The sequence below is a fragment of the Topomyia yanbarensis genome, chromosome 3, assembly GCF_030247195.1.
Source record: "Topomyia yanbarensis strain Yona2022 chromosome 3, ASM3024719v1, whole genome shotgun sequence".
NCBI lineage: Eukaryota > Metazoa > Arthropoda > Insecta > Diptera > Culicidae > Topomyia > Topomyia yanbarensis.
This window is the reverse complement of record NC_080672.1, coordinates 54,165,885-54,183,005: the sequence shown is the minus strand read 5'-3', so window position 1 is coordinate 54,183,005 and position 17,121 is coordinate 54,165,885. Positions and strand designations below refer to the sequence as shown.

At 37.8% G+C, this 17,121-nt stretch overlaps 1 protein-coding gene across 3 annotated transcripts in view; it reads right to left on the bottom strand.

Moving 5' to 3' along the window:
- LOC131693712 (RNA-binding protein 24-B-like) overlaps positions 1 to 17,121 on the bottom strand; it is a 211,051-nt gene that overhangs the window by 97,935 nt on the left and 95,995 nt on the right. The window contains exon 1 of one of the 3 annotated variants that reach the window (XM_058981789.1): positions 14,599 to 15,202. The exons of 1 other annotated variant lie outside the window; for it this stretch is intronic. The gene's annotated coding sequence lies outside the window, so the exon portion shown is untranslated. Of the gene's footprint in view, positions 1 to 14,598; positions 15,203 to 17,121 lie in introns of those variants that run through there. One more of the 3 variants, XM_058981787.1, reaches the window with a different exon arrangement.

The following is a 17,121-nucleotide window of genomic DNA, read 5'->3' as shown; positions in this document are numbered from 1 at the left end:
ATTAAACTATAGTATGTATACTGTTTTGTCAAAGGTGTAAATTTTATTAAGCCAACTTTGATAAGTCGGGCTTTGTGATACACAACTTTTATTTACGGTAATTTCAGTCTCTTGGAATTAGTATTCAGCTGACGATCGAGTCGGGTTGTTAGCCACTGATGATATGATTTCGTAACACAAAATCCAACTTATTAAAGTTAGGAATTGTGCCCTTTATGCATAAATTTGTTTCAAGTCATTTTGATCCCTAGGAAGAATATTGCCACATTGGTCTGCATAACAAAAACGTTTTTATGTCCAAAACTTTTATTCTTTCGGGACGTCAGCCATTTTAACCGTACATGCAAATTGCCTGTCTCAACACAAAGTCGGACTTAAATTGAAACTATTGTGACCGAGGATAATTTTAATGTGCTATAGGAGGGGTAAATAAATAATAAACATGTATGGTTTTGAAGTTCTTCTCATTAATGAAAATCGTTTAGACCCATAGTTCTATGAGTGAATGTTACTTCTGTCTGACGTGCTCTGTGATACAGTTCTTTACTCCATGCCCAACCACAGCATCAGCTGGTAGATACTAAACCGTTCTGAAAGGGTACGTTTCAGAAAAAACTTCGTGTACCTGCCATCAAACCAGCTTTAGAACAATAACGACATCAACAATGATGATCATCATGTTGGTGGCTCGGGAAACCTATGATAAATCATTCGTTTTTCAACGCCTCTATCCACGTGGCTCACATTTGTCAACTACAACGGTGCAAATGCTAGCGGACATTTTCTCGACACGCAATCGGTTGGTAACTGCTGAAAGTGATTTGATTTATGGTGTTTCTGTCTGTGCGAAAATCATTGTTTTGTGATTTGTGGTGGAATATCTATCCCCTTTTGCTGGTGCGCAAAGCTTGCTCCTACACGGAAGGTTGTTCGAACAACGCTAGTTCTGCTGTCCATACGAATCCAGTTGATGTCCAGTAAACAACGAGGAGGTGGACAAATGACACTCTTCACAATTCCCGGAATTCCATATCCCACTGGGTACACACACGCCACAAAAATATGTGGCGCAATTATCATTAACCTCTTTCCTGTACGAGGGGCCCATCGGTGCACAAACAGTGTAGATGCTATAACCATCCATAAATGTAACATGAATTATTCTATTATTTCCTCACCGTACCAACTCTTTCGAATTTGATCCACGCGCGCTCTCGGCGGACAACCCCCCAACGCAATTCAAAGACCTCACAAGAAATGAATTTAATTGCAACAATGGCATACGTGCACGGTCGTTCCGCGACTTGCGTTCGAAATTAAAATTCACCCTCCGTCCTCGATTGAAAGGACACTCTCCGCAGCAGCGTGTCGTTGCCGTAAAGTTGTTACACAAAAAAAACTTAATAAAATGTTCAACAAAAATTCAAAAGCACCCCGCGATTTGCAGCCCTAAGGGGGAACTGAAAATGAATGGTAATCGTAAAGCACAGAGTAGAGTGATCCTTGTTCCGCTGCCGGAGGGTGGCTAGGGAAAGAAATTAAAACCAGACCTGTTTAGAGCTGTGTAGGACTCCGACTAACTAACAAACGGTTTCTGCGCGCTGTAAGCACAAAACTGGATCCGGAGGAACGAGGAGCAAAGTAAGATAGCTCTTACTAAACGTACGAATGGAATGTGTGTGTGTTGTAGGCAAAAAAACTTACCCCTTCAACTACAGTCAAGCTTCGGTACAGTACGGTTGAACGGATGACAGAAGTGAGGTTTATATTTTATAAGGAGTTTCGCCGGTTTGTTTTCGATACCAGATAAGGATCTGTAAGCCGAACCTACTGTGATAGACTTGACTGTATTTGGGTATAGGCGCCGCCGGACGATTCACGGGCCGATTTTTACCCTTAAATTTCAGTGCGTTGGATCTGACTCGAAGGGGTTATGTTTGTGCTGGTTGGAATGTAATGATTACTTGAATTTAGGCGTACAAGATTATTTTGCAAATGAGATTTTTTTAACGAAATGGAAAAAAACCAAACGGAGCCACGTGAAAGTATGCAAGGGAAAATTGATCTTCTCCGAGTTTATGACATCCGGAGTGGGGACTGTGCTTAATTTAAACGTAGTGTTGACTGCGACAGTGAATCATTAGCATACCTTTGCAAGTGTTAACTGTGTTCTTCTATTCTAAAGGGTAAGTCAACAATTACTGTGACACTTTCGAACTTGCGTAACCTTTTTCATACTTGACCGAAATTAATCAAAAAATTAGCCAGTTTCTGTTTGGAGTGCATTGTTTGCATCAGCTCAGTTGTGCAGTTGTTAGCAAGGATGCAAAATGCCTATCTCTTCTGTAATATTTTTGCCTATATTTCTTATACAATGCTGCTGTTGTTCGTAACTGCAGGACGCCCAACGCTGTGCTGCAGCCTGTGTGCAAAGCAATAACATGACAAAAAAGTACTGCCTCTAGTACAAATACCAGACCCGAGCGGTACTGCTTCTCTTTCCTTACTTCACACTACACTCAGGTTTTTTTTTACGCGGGGGATACGAACCGCGTAAATGAAAACCGCGTAAATGAAAACCGCGTAAATTTCAAAATCCGCGTAAATGAAAACCGCGTAAATTTCAAAATCCGCGTAAATGAAAACCGCGTAAATTTCAAAATCCGCGTAAATGAAAACCGCGTAAATTTCAAAATCCGCGTAAATGAAAACCGCGTAAATTTCAAAATCCGCGTAAATGAAGACCACTTAAATTTAAGAATCCGCGATAAAGGGAACCTCATTGATGGATACCGCGTAAATTCCAAAATCCGCGTAAATGAAAACCGCATAAATTTCAAAAACCGCGTAAATGAAAACCGCGTAAATTTCAAAAACCGCGTAAATGAAAACCGCGTAAATTTCAAAATCCGCGTAAATGAAAACCGCGTAAATTTCAAAATCCGCGTAAAAAAAACCGCGTAAAAAAAAACTTGAGTGTATTTTATATTTTTAATCTATTTAATTTTTAATCACTAATAGCGACAATGAATGCGGTTCATTTACGCCACGACCGGCATCTTTGCTTCCCTTTGATTGTGCACAGAGCAGCGTACAAGGCGAGAAGGTAAACTATACTGCGCCACACCAGCGATGCCAGATCTACGGAAATCTCCGTAGATCGACAGAGAACAGACATATAAGCTAGAACAAACTTTCCCGAAAAACCTGTGTGAACATTTAAATGAAAATACGTTGAAAATCACCATCGCATACAGGTTCGCATGCGTGAGTCACCATTGTATCCAAGTTTGCATACAAGTACCGTATAGCGATTGCTGGCCGCCGATCGAAGCGCCGACCAGTGGCAAGTTGCTACTTGCTGGTGTCATTTCAAAGCGACTGTTTATTTTCTTACACAAGTTGAAAACTTTACTTGTGTGTCAGTTCTCAGTGGTAGATCTACGAATTTGAAGGTTTTGTACGGAACTACGGATTCGTAGATGAAATCTTCGAGAATTCATTTTTATCTACGGAACTCTACGGATCTATCGCGGGCGTACTTTTGAAGGCTGATGTCAAAAATGATCCACGGATTTACTTTCTATTGGAATAACAGTCTCAAAATGGAGATTCTGCAAAAGCGCGTCGAGCGATACACTCAGGTTTTTTTTACGCGGGGGATACATGCCGCGTAAATGAAAACCGTGTAAATGAAAACCGCGTAAATTTCAAAATTCGCGTAAATAAAAACCGCGTAAATTTCAAAATCCGCGTAAATGAAAACCGCGTAAATTTCAAAATCCGCGTGAATGAAGACCACTTAAATTTAAGAAACCGCGTTAAAGGGAACCTCGTTGATGGATACCGCGTAAATTCCAAAATCCGCGTAAATGAAAACCGCGTAAATTTCTGAATCCGCGTAAATTTCAAAATCCGCGTAAATGAAAACCGCGTTAATTTCAAAATCTGCGTAAAAAAAACCGCGTAAAAATACCGCACAAAAAAAACCGCGTAAAAAAACTTGAGTGTTTTACATATGGTCAAGGCTTCTCTCTGTCACGTTAAATTTTTTCGCATATTTCATAAGATAAGTCAGCAAAAACGATAAAATCAGATTCTATCCCAACTGCACTTTATTAAGGTCACTAAACCGCACATTTTTTTCAACAGAAAATTATTTTCTATCATGAACGGTTTACGTGTTATTGTCATTTTAATACGTTTGTCAAGTTACACAGTTTTCGCAGTGAGTTTGGAGGTTGACCGCCTAAATTGAAAAAGACTGTTTCGTTGGCCCCCAAATTTGCATGTCACGTTACAAGTTATAAGTTGAAGCTTGGAAAACAAGGAAGAGTTTGAAATATAGTTTTCCTGAAAAAAACTTTGTTTTCGATTTTATGGAGTATTCTCAATGATCTGTCACGTTACAGTTCTATATTTTTTATTAAATATCGAGACAGTCGTGCACAAATCATCTTTGATCTGAGAACTGAGTATTAACGGGAAATTTCATGTTTATTTAGAAAAGCATATTGGTTTTGATGAACAAACGTGCATAACTTATGAAAAGGTCGTAATTTCACGAAGTAATATATTATGCCGAAAAAATCTAAAATAACTTAAAAACATCTGCATTTTGAAGCACGATTTTGCATGAGAATTTTGAATTGAAAAACCATTTTGAAATACATTCTATTACTAAATTATTTAAAGAAAAATAATTAAATTAAAATTAAAAAAATAAAATTTAAAAATTAAAAGAATTTTTGAAATATGTTAAAACCTTTTATTGCTATTTTCTTTACAATGCAATTATATTTCAAACATTTTTTATTTGCAATTAAATTTTAAACGTGTTATGTTTTTGCGTTTCGTATCTGTGAGTTATTTATTAAGAGGGCGTATTTTCACCACTAGATATTTTTGTTGAAGATAAAAATCAAAATATTTCGGAAAATTTTTCTTAAGAGCATTTTGCTTCGAAATTATATTTAGTATTAGTATTGTATAAGAAAATTATGGTTATGACTGGCAAATACTAAGAAATTTAGAAGCATACTTGAAGTTAAAAAATGCTTCCTTACTAATAACTGCCTAATAATGTAATTACAGTTTCCTCAGTTTTTAGGGTTTCGTTAACAAAAAAATCATTGTTTTTTTTGTAATTGTATTTTTTAACATTTTTTTGTTTTCTCATTGAAAAATTTCACCAAAAATATTCACAAGGAAGAATTGATTCCCTGGAACTCGCTATCATATAGTTTTGCTGCACTAATGGCGATTTTCGAACAATATATTTTGAAAGTAGTTCAAACAGACAGATCTGATACGCCCTTTCTAAATATTACTCTTGAATAAAAATTGTTTGATTAATAATGCTAAATATTTAGTCTCCCGTAAAGATAAAACGTAAAAGGTTTCATCAGAATCAAAAATGGTCAACATTTTTGACGTACTTTAATCAAGCTTGGTGGAATTGCTTCACAGCAGAAAACATCTGTCACGTTACATAAGATCAACTGTGTTTTCTCAAAAATGAATAAAACTTTAAGGTTTTCACAATACAATTTAAAAAAGTAGACTCAAAGTAGTAATAAAAACATAGGTTAGACATTGTATGCATGCTTTTAGTGTGGTCCACAAAACTTTTTCGAATTTTTGATCTGTCACGTTACAAGTTATATGATTTCCATTACTTCACAATTGAAAATAAGCATTTATCCATATTCATCTCATTTTTTCAAGCAATGTCATCAAATTTAAATCAGACTACGATGGAAAAATGTGGTTCCAGCCAAAAAGTTGAAAATATGGATTTTGTGTACATTTTTATCTCCTTACGGTCTTTTAGTTATTTTTAGGTCATGCAAGTGTCATCAACAAACTTTTATAAATGACAGACATGGAATTATTTTCTGGGCTCACCATTCATATTTTTTAAATTAGAGGTTATATACACACGGAAAACAAACAGTTTGACGCAAAATTTTATAAAAATTTCGCCTGTGGTTGCCATTTTCGGATCCTTGACCATATGAGTGATATACAAGAAACAATACGGAAGCCCGTGGCGGATCCAGGGGGAGGGTCCAGGGGGTCTGGACCCCATCCGAAATGTTTTTACTTGTTGAGAAATTTTAAGTTAGTTTCAAGTTTTTATTAGTTACAAACTCAAAATCATCCCAAACCTAATTTGACTAACAAAACTTACATTCATTAAGTAAGGTTATTACATATAACGAATTGTACCATGTTTATTTTAAAACCGTAATTTCAGACCCCTCCCGAATTTTTTTTCTGGATCCGCCCCTGAAAGCTTAGACCCTGCTTTATAAAACGCTTTATTTTGGTTTATGAGTCTTGAGACGATAATGAGCTGGGGAACTTTGAACAATTGTATGCAGTTAGTTCAAATCAATATGTCCAAAGAAAGTCGTGTACCATCAATCATTCGAATAAAATTTAAGTTCATTTTCTCGATTGCAAATCTTTTAATTATTAGAGTTAAAGCAAACTACAAGTCTTCTGCCTTTGCATAGATAAATCGAAATCTAGGTTCCAAATACCTTTTATAATTCGCTCATTTGACACAGCACGATGCGTTAGCATAACAGAGTCGTTTGGTATTTTATATATTTACATGCTGTAAAAAATAAAACGAGTATAAATGGTTGTTCATCAGATCCGTGCACAGAACTTGACAGCTGCTTTGTTGTTTGTTTCGCACTGGTTCCGGCGGAAGGAAAAAGCACGCTGAGTATCGTTACCATCGTACTTGACAGTTAGATTGGAATCCAGATGGTTGACTCGTCTCTTTAGTGTTGGTGATAAACAATTAGTGCGGGTGGAGACCGATAGAAACAAATGTAGAAATCCTTTTAGACACCGAGCATTTTTAAATACTGATTAATATTAAGCCAGAGCCAAACCTTCCAAGGTAAACATGAAAATTCATCAAAATTTACACTTGTCAGTATGGTTCTCGCGGTGCAGATGCAGTAAGCAAATGTGGACAACGTTCCGTTTCTGAACTACGTACGGCAGCCGTGCGGAATTCGACAAATACCAAGGATATTACCAATCTGAATGCCAAAGGATCACCAAAATTTACGGAGAGTGCACAAAACTTGAGGTAACACATAATCATTGGGGAAGGAAATGCACAGGTCGCAAGCGTCTTTTGTCCTGATATTGGTAAGGAATGTCTCCATTCAACCACCAACGACAACGACTTAAGACTGAGCAATCTTGACGCAGTCAGAGGTAATAACTCTAGCACGTATGAAGCACGAAACACTATTCAGAATCACACTTGACACTATCCGAATGACAAAATGTGCTCCCTAATCGGTAATGATTTTAGGCACAGGCGATATTTCTCTGACGTCATCGAAATCATGACCTGAGAATCGAACGTCGACTCAGACCATGCTCTGGTGATGTGTGTGATTCACCCAAGACCTCACTAGAAGCCGAACGGTTGCAGCAGCTACACGTCAAACAGGGAACGCTATGGTCAGTAATCCGGCTTTTTACGTGCCATAATGGCGGTCTAAATTGTTTAGCTCATAATAGGTTTGATTGCCCTTTTTGGCAATAGTTTCTTACGCCAGCTCGACGGTAACTCTCAGTTGAATATGTCGGGCTTTCATTGAATAAACACCCAACGCATTGAACTAACGTAGGATGACTTCGTCTTACCAGGCGGATGACGTAAACAACTATTGTCAATAAAAGGACTGTTGACATATTACGAATTGGACGATATTGGCCGCCATTATGGCACGTAAAAATCTGAATATCGGCGCAATAAATCATGAAAGACCCGTGAATGTTTTACAAAATGATCAACGAGCTGTTTATTTTCGAACGGACTAACAATTATAGATAGCTCAGTTTGAAGTGGACTCCATTAATGACGACGCTTGGTTTAATTTCTCCACTGGCATTTCCAACGGTTTTGGGGTGGTAAGAATGAGGCTAACACACTATTCATTCCTATGAGATCCTGGAACTTGGCACCCTCTTTGCACAGACCACATTGTGCACATATGACAAACAAACAGTCTCGTGTCGGTTCTATGAGAAAACTGCTCACAACGAAAAAACGTGCGTGGAAACTTCCATGAAAAAAACATCGGCCACAACCAATTAAAACATATAGCCTTCAACGCCCAAATCTAAAACTCAGACAATTGTTCAAGCAGTGACAACAGCTAAAACACAATCTAGTACTGAATCATCAACGACTAATGCATCCGTTGGCTGAATATTTTCAAGCTGATGAATAACGACGGACCAGATGTTTACTCTGCGATATATCTTGGACAAATTTCGGAAATACGACGAGCGGACTCGCCCTAGCCGTTTGTGGTTTTCAAGACAGCGTACGAGTCTGTGGAACGAAACGAACTGCACAGAAACACTTCAGCAGAGCTTTCCAAGAAAATTGATTATATCATACGCTGGATGAATAAACGATTAGCGCAGAATAGCCGGAGAGACTTCTCACGTTAGATCGATTGAAGCCAGACGATGCGCTTTCAAATTTGTTGTACGATATAGCGCTCGAAAGCGCAATATGAATATTTGATGTGCAACAGAACGGAACTAACCTCACGACATCTCATACGCTTCTGAAGTTCGCGAACGATATCTTTAGCGTCGATGCGTGTTGAGGCTTCGAATAGTTCTTCCCACGGCTTACATAGACTGCCGATGACTCGTGGCCTACGGATGATTGTAACATTTGTAGAGAGCAACAGCAGTGACTGGAACCAAAAACAGAAAAAAATCGAAAATCTGTGATTTCGGAACTGATAATCAGAGTTGGTAGTTGCATCTCAGCTGTTTTTTATTCCACCCGAGTGCTGGAATGTGGAAATTTTGGATTTCGGAAGATGGGTTTTGTCATGCCAGGGTCTTTATTCTCCAAATAAAACATTTATTGAAGGTGAAGTTTAGACCTGCGAAATTTATCTGTATTCAATTCCATTATACAATGAATACAGCACTGATAACTGTACGAGTTTATTCGGGAGCTCATTCATAAATAATAACCTCTTTTGAGTATGGTAATGTTAATGTCAAGAATACAAATCGTACGTTGCAAAGATCATGTCAAAATACGGAGAGGTGGAATTCGTTGCACGGGAAAAATTCGTTAAACAAAATTCATGAAACAAAATAAGGTCACGATTTCGTGAACTGAATTACAAAAACTGTGGTCAAGTTCCTGAAAGGATGAATACATATTCATGATACTATTTGATTCCAAAAATCTAGTGAGCTCCGAATGTAGCATGGAGTTATATTCGAATCTTTGGCTGAGTTACTGTGGTTGTTCCCTGGGTACGTTTAATTTTTCTTGTGCTTCTGTTTCATAATTTGGGGATACCACCCGACAGTTAAACGACGTTGATGATTCCAGGAGCTTATTTGCGATTTTCGTAATTTCTCATCGTGTTACCGTCATGGGTTTGCTGTCGAATTTATCTGTCAGAATAGTGTATTTTATGTTTATGATTTAAGGATCTTTATCACAATTTTCGTAATTTCACGTTATCATGATATTTTAGTTAGTCATGCATAGAGTAATGCATTTTCATGATTTCAGAATCATAGGCACGATTTTCGATATTTTAATCACGTGTAACGTAATTTATGCTCATGATTTCAGTATCTTTTTCACGATTTTCGCAATTTCTATTCACGTTATCGTGATATTTTAGTCATGAGTAGAGTAATTTATGTTCATGATTTCAGTATCTTAGTCACGATATTTGGACTATGCCATATTTCACCCTAAGGAGAAAAATTGGGTAAACATCAAAATTTTTCACTAAGGCGAATTTATTTTGGGAAAACCAGTCCTTGTACAGAAGGGCACAAATCCTAACTTATTAGTCATGAGTGCGTTTCGACTTCGTCTCTTCAGAAACCGACACTAACTTTTTGTCGGAATAGAAAAAAAATTGCCTTAGCGAAAAATTATTGTGTTCACCCAATTTTTCTCATTATGGTGAAATATAGCATAGTGCGTTCGCAAAAGCCTGCTAAGCCAAAACAAGCTCCGGCTTCACTGTGCCTTATCGGCAAAAACAGAACATCTGCTCAGCCGGGACATCACGTTTGACCTGTCGTTCGATTGAAACACAAAGTGTGTTTTAGTTTTAGGGATTTAGCGTAAAGCCGGCGCCAATGTATTCCGACTAAAAGTTATTGTCGGTTTTTGAAACGCACCCACGACTAAAACGATTTTTGATTTTTTTTTTGCCACGAGTGGTATGATTTATGCTCATGATTTGAGGATCTTATTCACGACTTTTGTAATTTACATGCACCATGCAAAAATATGTGTTTTAATACCGCAAACAACTTTATGGAAGATTTCAAGAAGGTAGGAGAATTCTAAAAAAGTTATCACGAAAAAAACTAACTTTAAGGGGTCTTCCATATAATATGTTCCATAACTTGCAAACTATTAAAGTTAGATATATGGTGTCTTCAGCAATTTCTTTTGTAGTTACGTTTGCTACAACTTTGCTGAGGACACAAAGTCTCTATCTTAATTAGTTCAGAAAATAAATTTCGTATATTACTTATAGGTGAATTAATCACTAAATAATATACTCCTGTAGATGCGCAATCATAAGGGCAACAACTTCTCCAAACAAACTATACTTCTAAAGCTAACGGTTTAGGCGCTATTAATTTTGAGCACGAAAACGACGTTTTAAAGCACTGTGGACTGTTTTGATTTTGTGCACTAATGTTCCTAAATATATGAATAAAATCATCTGTCAACATTTGGTTTATGAATAATGTTCCTAAAGTGGTGAACTAATTCGTATACAGAAAATCGATTTGGTAATAACATGGCGGAAACCGTGATTGAAGTTCACAAAACAAAAACCAATGTTTCCACTAATAAAAGCGTTATGCGGTCGTTACTGAAAGAAATCGAACATAATTATTAAACATATGATTTTTGTTCACGGTCTTATTTTCGTAACGTAAAAACTAGATAGTTCTAGAATTCATGGCACTTTATTTACGATTTTGGAAACAGTTTTTTTCCGTGTGGGCTTGATAGCTCAGAGAACTTTACTTCGGCGTAAACTCGACCTTTTCCGTCCTATCTGACAATACAAATCCTAAAGACAGGGTATTGTCAATATCAATGTTGTTTGGCGAACGCCGCATAGTTCCAATTATGTTTGACCGAATAGTCTTTTGCCTGAGTGGACCATTCGACCGTATGTCATTTAGCCGAAGGAACGTGTAGCCGACTACAATTATTTAGCCCAGCGATTGCCACTGTTCTACGAGTGGCGTTTAGCTTATGCTCGTCCCCACACGCTCGAAAACTGATAGTACGCGTGTACGAGTTCTAATAACAAACTACTGTATGATTGGCCGAATAGGCCATTTGGTCAAATGCCGTTTTGATAATTATTGGTGATCGCGTAGATGATTGCAAGGTGATCTGCGAAGCATTAAACGAACACTTTGTAACATGTAGAAGCAATCGCAATTTTTTTTACAACTTTCATCTGTAAACGTGGTTGTATTGCTAATTAGTGAATTGAAGATAAACATAAGTTCTGATCCTGATCGTATAGGGTGATGAGCCCATTTTAGCTATGTTTCTATTATCACCCTACTCATTTGAAGCCGTTGGTTAGAGCAGTGTCTGTCATCTTTGTTTAACGCATTAAGTCAAATAGTAGCGCAATAATAGGGGCACTCGATTCGTGTTTTCGTTGCGCTTAAACACGAGAATTACACTGTTTTCAGCGCATTTGTGTTATTGTATTGGTTCTCAACAACGAAGCTAAGCTGTTCATGTCAATTTTTACGCATTTCATTGATTGTAGGCCGAGAAATTAATGAATTGGTGAGGCACTCTGCTTAGTATGGTGGAAATAGGCACTTTACTCTACCACTCAAAAATAATTAAAAATAACGTTCTGTCACTTGCTCGTTTTCTGTCTGATTCTTTTAATCTAATGATTAAAACAGTTAGCTATCCAGCCAGACTATTATAAAAAAGCAAAAGTTGTCCCTATATTTGAGTCTGGAGAAAAACTGATAACTATCGCCCAGTATCAACGCTCTCAGCTTCCAATAAAATATTAGAAACATTATTGATGAATCGCATGGCTAATTTGGCATGGATTTGGAAACGGTAGCAGTGCCACTATAGCTATAACGGAACTTGTAGACAAAATACTAGAGGAAACTAATTCCAAGCGATGCTTCCCTAAGACAAATAAGTACCGGTGCACCCCGAGGGAGTAATCTTGAGCCTGTACGCTTCCTCATTTACATAAATGACATTAGCAAAATTCGTTTTACTGGAACTCGAAAATAATTTGCTGAGCTGGGCTTCCATTTCCCGGAGGTTTTCAGCTTCCCGGGATTCGGGAAATAATTTAGCGATTTCCCGTGAAATCTCGGGATCCCGGGAATGCGAAAAAATATCGAAATCAATCACAAGTATATCTGTGCTAAAGGAGTACTCAGATATCGGATTAAATCATTCCATAACTAGTCACTAAATTTGTACAACATCAATTTCTTCTGACCATTTTTTCTCGGATATAAAACCCATTCTGGACATACGACTACGATCTAGACGGTATACAGAACACTGCTGATTGAGTTGCTGTCCAACATTGGAATTTGTGGAAATGGATTTTTACGGTATTTGGACAATTGGTATTCTTGTAATGGGTCATTGGACGTACAGTAGAGCTGTCACCTACCATCTTTAGAGCTAAAAATGTACATGTATGATAGATGTAGATCTAGATAGATGCAAACAAATTGCTCCACTAAAAATGGTGCTGATCGAAGGGAGATGGATTGTATACACATATACTAGTAAAAATGTTGACATCGAATTTGCTTGTCAAAAACTTTAGCGCGAAAACAAAAGTTTACACTTATTTAACAGAAAATTGAATATAATTGTTTAGTTCAAGCGCAGTTTAGTTCTCATCCTTCACGTATTGGTATTCACAAAAGTAATTACATGTCAAAAACATTTTTAAAGTGTATTAATGAAGTCCTTTACAAATCACTTTAGAAGTATCGAATTGGATTTATTTCCATGCGTTTGTAAAAGAAAATTATGGAAAAAATAATGAAAATTGACGGGGCTACTGCCGTTAAACTGAAACTGTCTTTACTTTTCATTTATCTTAGCGTTTGTAGTGAGCACAGAAATAATATTAAATTTTTTATGAACTCAATTTTTGAAACAAAATAAGTTGATGTTTCGACAAGGAGATAACTTTGACTGTCAGTATTTTATAGCGTCACTGTTGTACATAGGAGAACATTGGCACTAAAACCACTCTGCAGAATTTTCTCCTCCCATTTAAACATATTTTCGGCCGATTCTAGGTGTGCTGAAACTGTGAATGTTTGCTGGTAGGGATTTTTGGTGACTTGACTTTTCCGCTTAAGCACTTATGTATTCCGCCAAACTCAGCAAAAATAATAACCAAAATTTGAACAACTGAGAGGTATGCAACCATTTCGGTTTTAAATTTGCTTCACGCAATTAGTACAACCACATCAATTTAAATTATCAATTGTAATGTTTTATGCTATATTTCTCTTTAGTGGAGTACAATTTGGTAAACATCCATTAAGGAGAAACTTGTTTAAAAGCATCTTTGCGTATGAAGAGCAGAAAACAGAACTAAATTAGTAATGGAATTTCCGTTTCGACTTCGTCTCGTCAGAATCCGACAATAACATAGTGACAGGACTAACCTAGCGCCGGATTGTTTAAAAGCATCTTTGCGTATGAAGAGCAGAAAACAGAACTAAATTAGTAATGGAATTTCCGTTTCGACTTCGTCTCGTCAGAATCCGACAATAACATAGTGACAGGATTAACCTAGCGCCGGATTGCTTGCTAGCTCCAAAAAAATGAAAACACTGTTTGCGTTTCTGAGCAAACCCCTAGTCCTGTGTGATGCTCCGCAAGAAAGGGAGTTCTGATTAAGCTGATGTGAATTAATGAAATCGAAACTAGGTTTGGCTTAGTATGCAATAAGCATTTTTTTGGTAGGTTTTGTGCTCTTCATGTGCAAAGATGGTTTTAAACAAATTTCTCTTTAATGAAGAAAAAAATAGTGTTGACCAAATTTATCTCCACTAATCAGAAATATAGCATAGTGCATAATGCATTGGCTTGCTAAGCCAAACCATTCTCATCAGCTTAATCAGAACTTCTTTTCTGGCGGAACATCATGCAGGACTAGGGGTTTGCTCAGAATCACAAATAGTGTTTTCGATTTTCGGAGCTAGCGTTAATCCAGTGTTAACTTGATTCTGTCGCTAAGTTAGTGTCGTATTCTGATGAGACAAAGTGGAAACGCATATTCCATACCTAATTTAATTCTAATGTTATTATTAACTAATTTAGGCACGTCGATTTAAACTGACAGTTACAGCAATAACCCTGCGAACTATCAAACCGCCGCACAGAAAAATGACACGTTATTAAATGATCTTGAAAATATATTGCAACACCCCAGCTGTTGCCAAACTGAATCACAGCCCCTAATCCCGCGAAATGGAAAACAAAGCTCTTACCTACCCGAAAAAAAATCAAGCCTAAAGCACCAACACAGTTACGAACAGTGTCCTTGCTCGCACTCGTACTGCTTTTCCTTCCGAAATTGCACCCTCAACACGTTCCTACGGCCGACTGTGTTCAGTCAGTTGCACATCTGCAGAATTCGAAGTCCTACTCATTTACGGTTCTATTTGTGCATCACTTCTCGCCGTCAGCGAATCCACCCCTGCTTGCAAATAGTGTACATATAACAATATTCAACCGCGCTGCCGCTGGTTTTTTTTATTTGGTATTTCTAGCTGATGTTGCACAACACAGAACACAGAAAACGACACAAGAACCTCTTCCTATATCACTCTTCTATTCTACTGCTGATCTCGATTATTCATCATCATCATCATCAACAGCATCGCCGCCGCTGCCACCGTCGTCGTTGTGTAGTTAGGTAGGTAGGTATCCTTTTCAAACTTAAATACGGCAAACCACGCGAGGTTTTCCCCGATTTTTTTTACTTTTTTATTCACTTTTCACAAACCGGGCAAAGCAGACCGTTGGTTGAGTCACCGTACAAGCGAAAGAGCACGCGCGTTCCTACCGAGATCCGTCGTTCAACTGAGAGGAAACTGAGTCACACAACGCGCCACGACCCCTGCTGCCTGAAGCCGAGCGATCGTTAGCTTTTCCCGAACACAGCCGGTTCAACATATTGGTGCGATGTTGCAAGGTTCGGAAGGATTACATATTGGATTTCCCGGGGGTGAGTGTGTGCGTTGGTAGCAGCTTTTCACCAGTACAAAGATGATAGCTTGCGTCAAAGGGGGAGAGCGGCACGTGTAAGGATGACTACTCTCATATTTTTCCACAGTGTTGGTGAGTTCTTTCGACGTAAAAATTCGTCACCGACTTCATTCTCTCTTTCTCTTTCTTTTCCCGGTACCGTACGGTTTCATTAATATACTTTTCAGACTTTCTTATGCTTTGTATGTTCTCTGTTTTTGAGTTATTCCCTTTTGATCGACGTTTTTTCTTCTGGCGACAGCAACAGCAACAAGAACAACAGTAATAGCATACCACCACCCGTCTTCAGACGTGTAAGGCTTCTTTCTGTCTTACGATCCTTCGTGTTGTTCTTCGAAGCGGTGTGATACATTTTTGTGCGCTCTGTTTTGATCTGATGGTCCCATCTGCTCGCCCCCTTCGCAGTTCCTGTAGGCGCGGGTTTGTGCCAACACGCGTTCACATACTATGGCACTCGGCCGGCACGGCGGTGTGGGGGATTAGCATTTCAGTTTCACAGCTAGGAATCAGACGAGTCGGCATATGTACATAAATAGAAGGCGACGTCTTTTTCCTATACCACTCTGAACCAACTCGATGTGGTGACTGTAACCGGGGAGGTCACTTAGGGGTACGAATTTGGACAGTTTAGTTGGTGTTTGAAATGTACTTACAGGGTATAGGCATAATTTTGTTTGTTGCAATAATATAGCAAGTGATAAATAGACAGAGTCGGCCGTGAAATATCATTAGCCGTATTGAGTGGTAACAAACAAATGTCAATACTTTCACTCAACTCTTGTACGCGTTCGGTACCTGCTTACATATGTACCTCGTCGTACACAAGCGACATGCGAATATGTGGGACACTTCTAATTGGCTATTATCAATCAAGCGTACACCAGAGTTATGACTTGTGCAATTCAAGAACGCCACTGCTGACAGTTTCCAAAACATTTTTCTATGTAACAAAGTTTTATTTTCTATTTCATTCATGTAGCTCGGTTCGATGCAGAACCTCTTTTATGAATTTCATTGAAAAAAATAATGAAAACCAATGAATGTTTATTGAATCTTGCGCACCATTTTTGTAAGTAAAAATCCTCAACTAGACAAGGCCGCACTGCCATCACCAGTACTTTTGGTGAAAATGAATTAAAATTAAACAACTCATTCTGAGTACAATTTAGTATCTGTCCACCTGCAAGTGCAGATGTCGATTTTCTATATACTTCCGCGCGGAAAAAAAAATCGTTCATGAAGTAATGAACTGAATGATTTACGAAAGTTCCTGAAATTGTGAATAATAAACCTCGTATTCATGAAACTATTTGTGTTTCCAAAAAAACTAGTTCGCCCCAAATATATACATGGCGTTGCATTCGAATGTTTGGTTGGGTTACTGTTGTTGTTGTTCTCTGGATATGTTTAGTTTTTGTTGTGATTCTTGTTCATAATTAGGAAATACACAGCCGACACACAAACGATGTTCATGATTTCAGGAAGTTATTCGCATTTTTTGTGATTTCTCACCACATTATCGTGCTATTTTATTTATAAGTTTACTTTCAGATTTTTCTGTCAGACAGGCGGGATTTATGTTCATGGTATCAGGATCTTAGTACCGAATTGCTTAAGTCATAAGTAAAGTGGTTCATGTTCATGATCTCAGGGTCTTGGTCGAGATTTTTGATATTTTAATCACGAGTAATGTGATTTATGTTCATGGTTTCAAGAACTTTGTTATGGTTTCCGTAATTTGT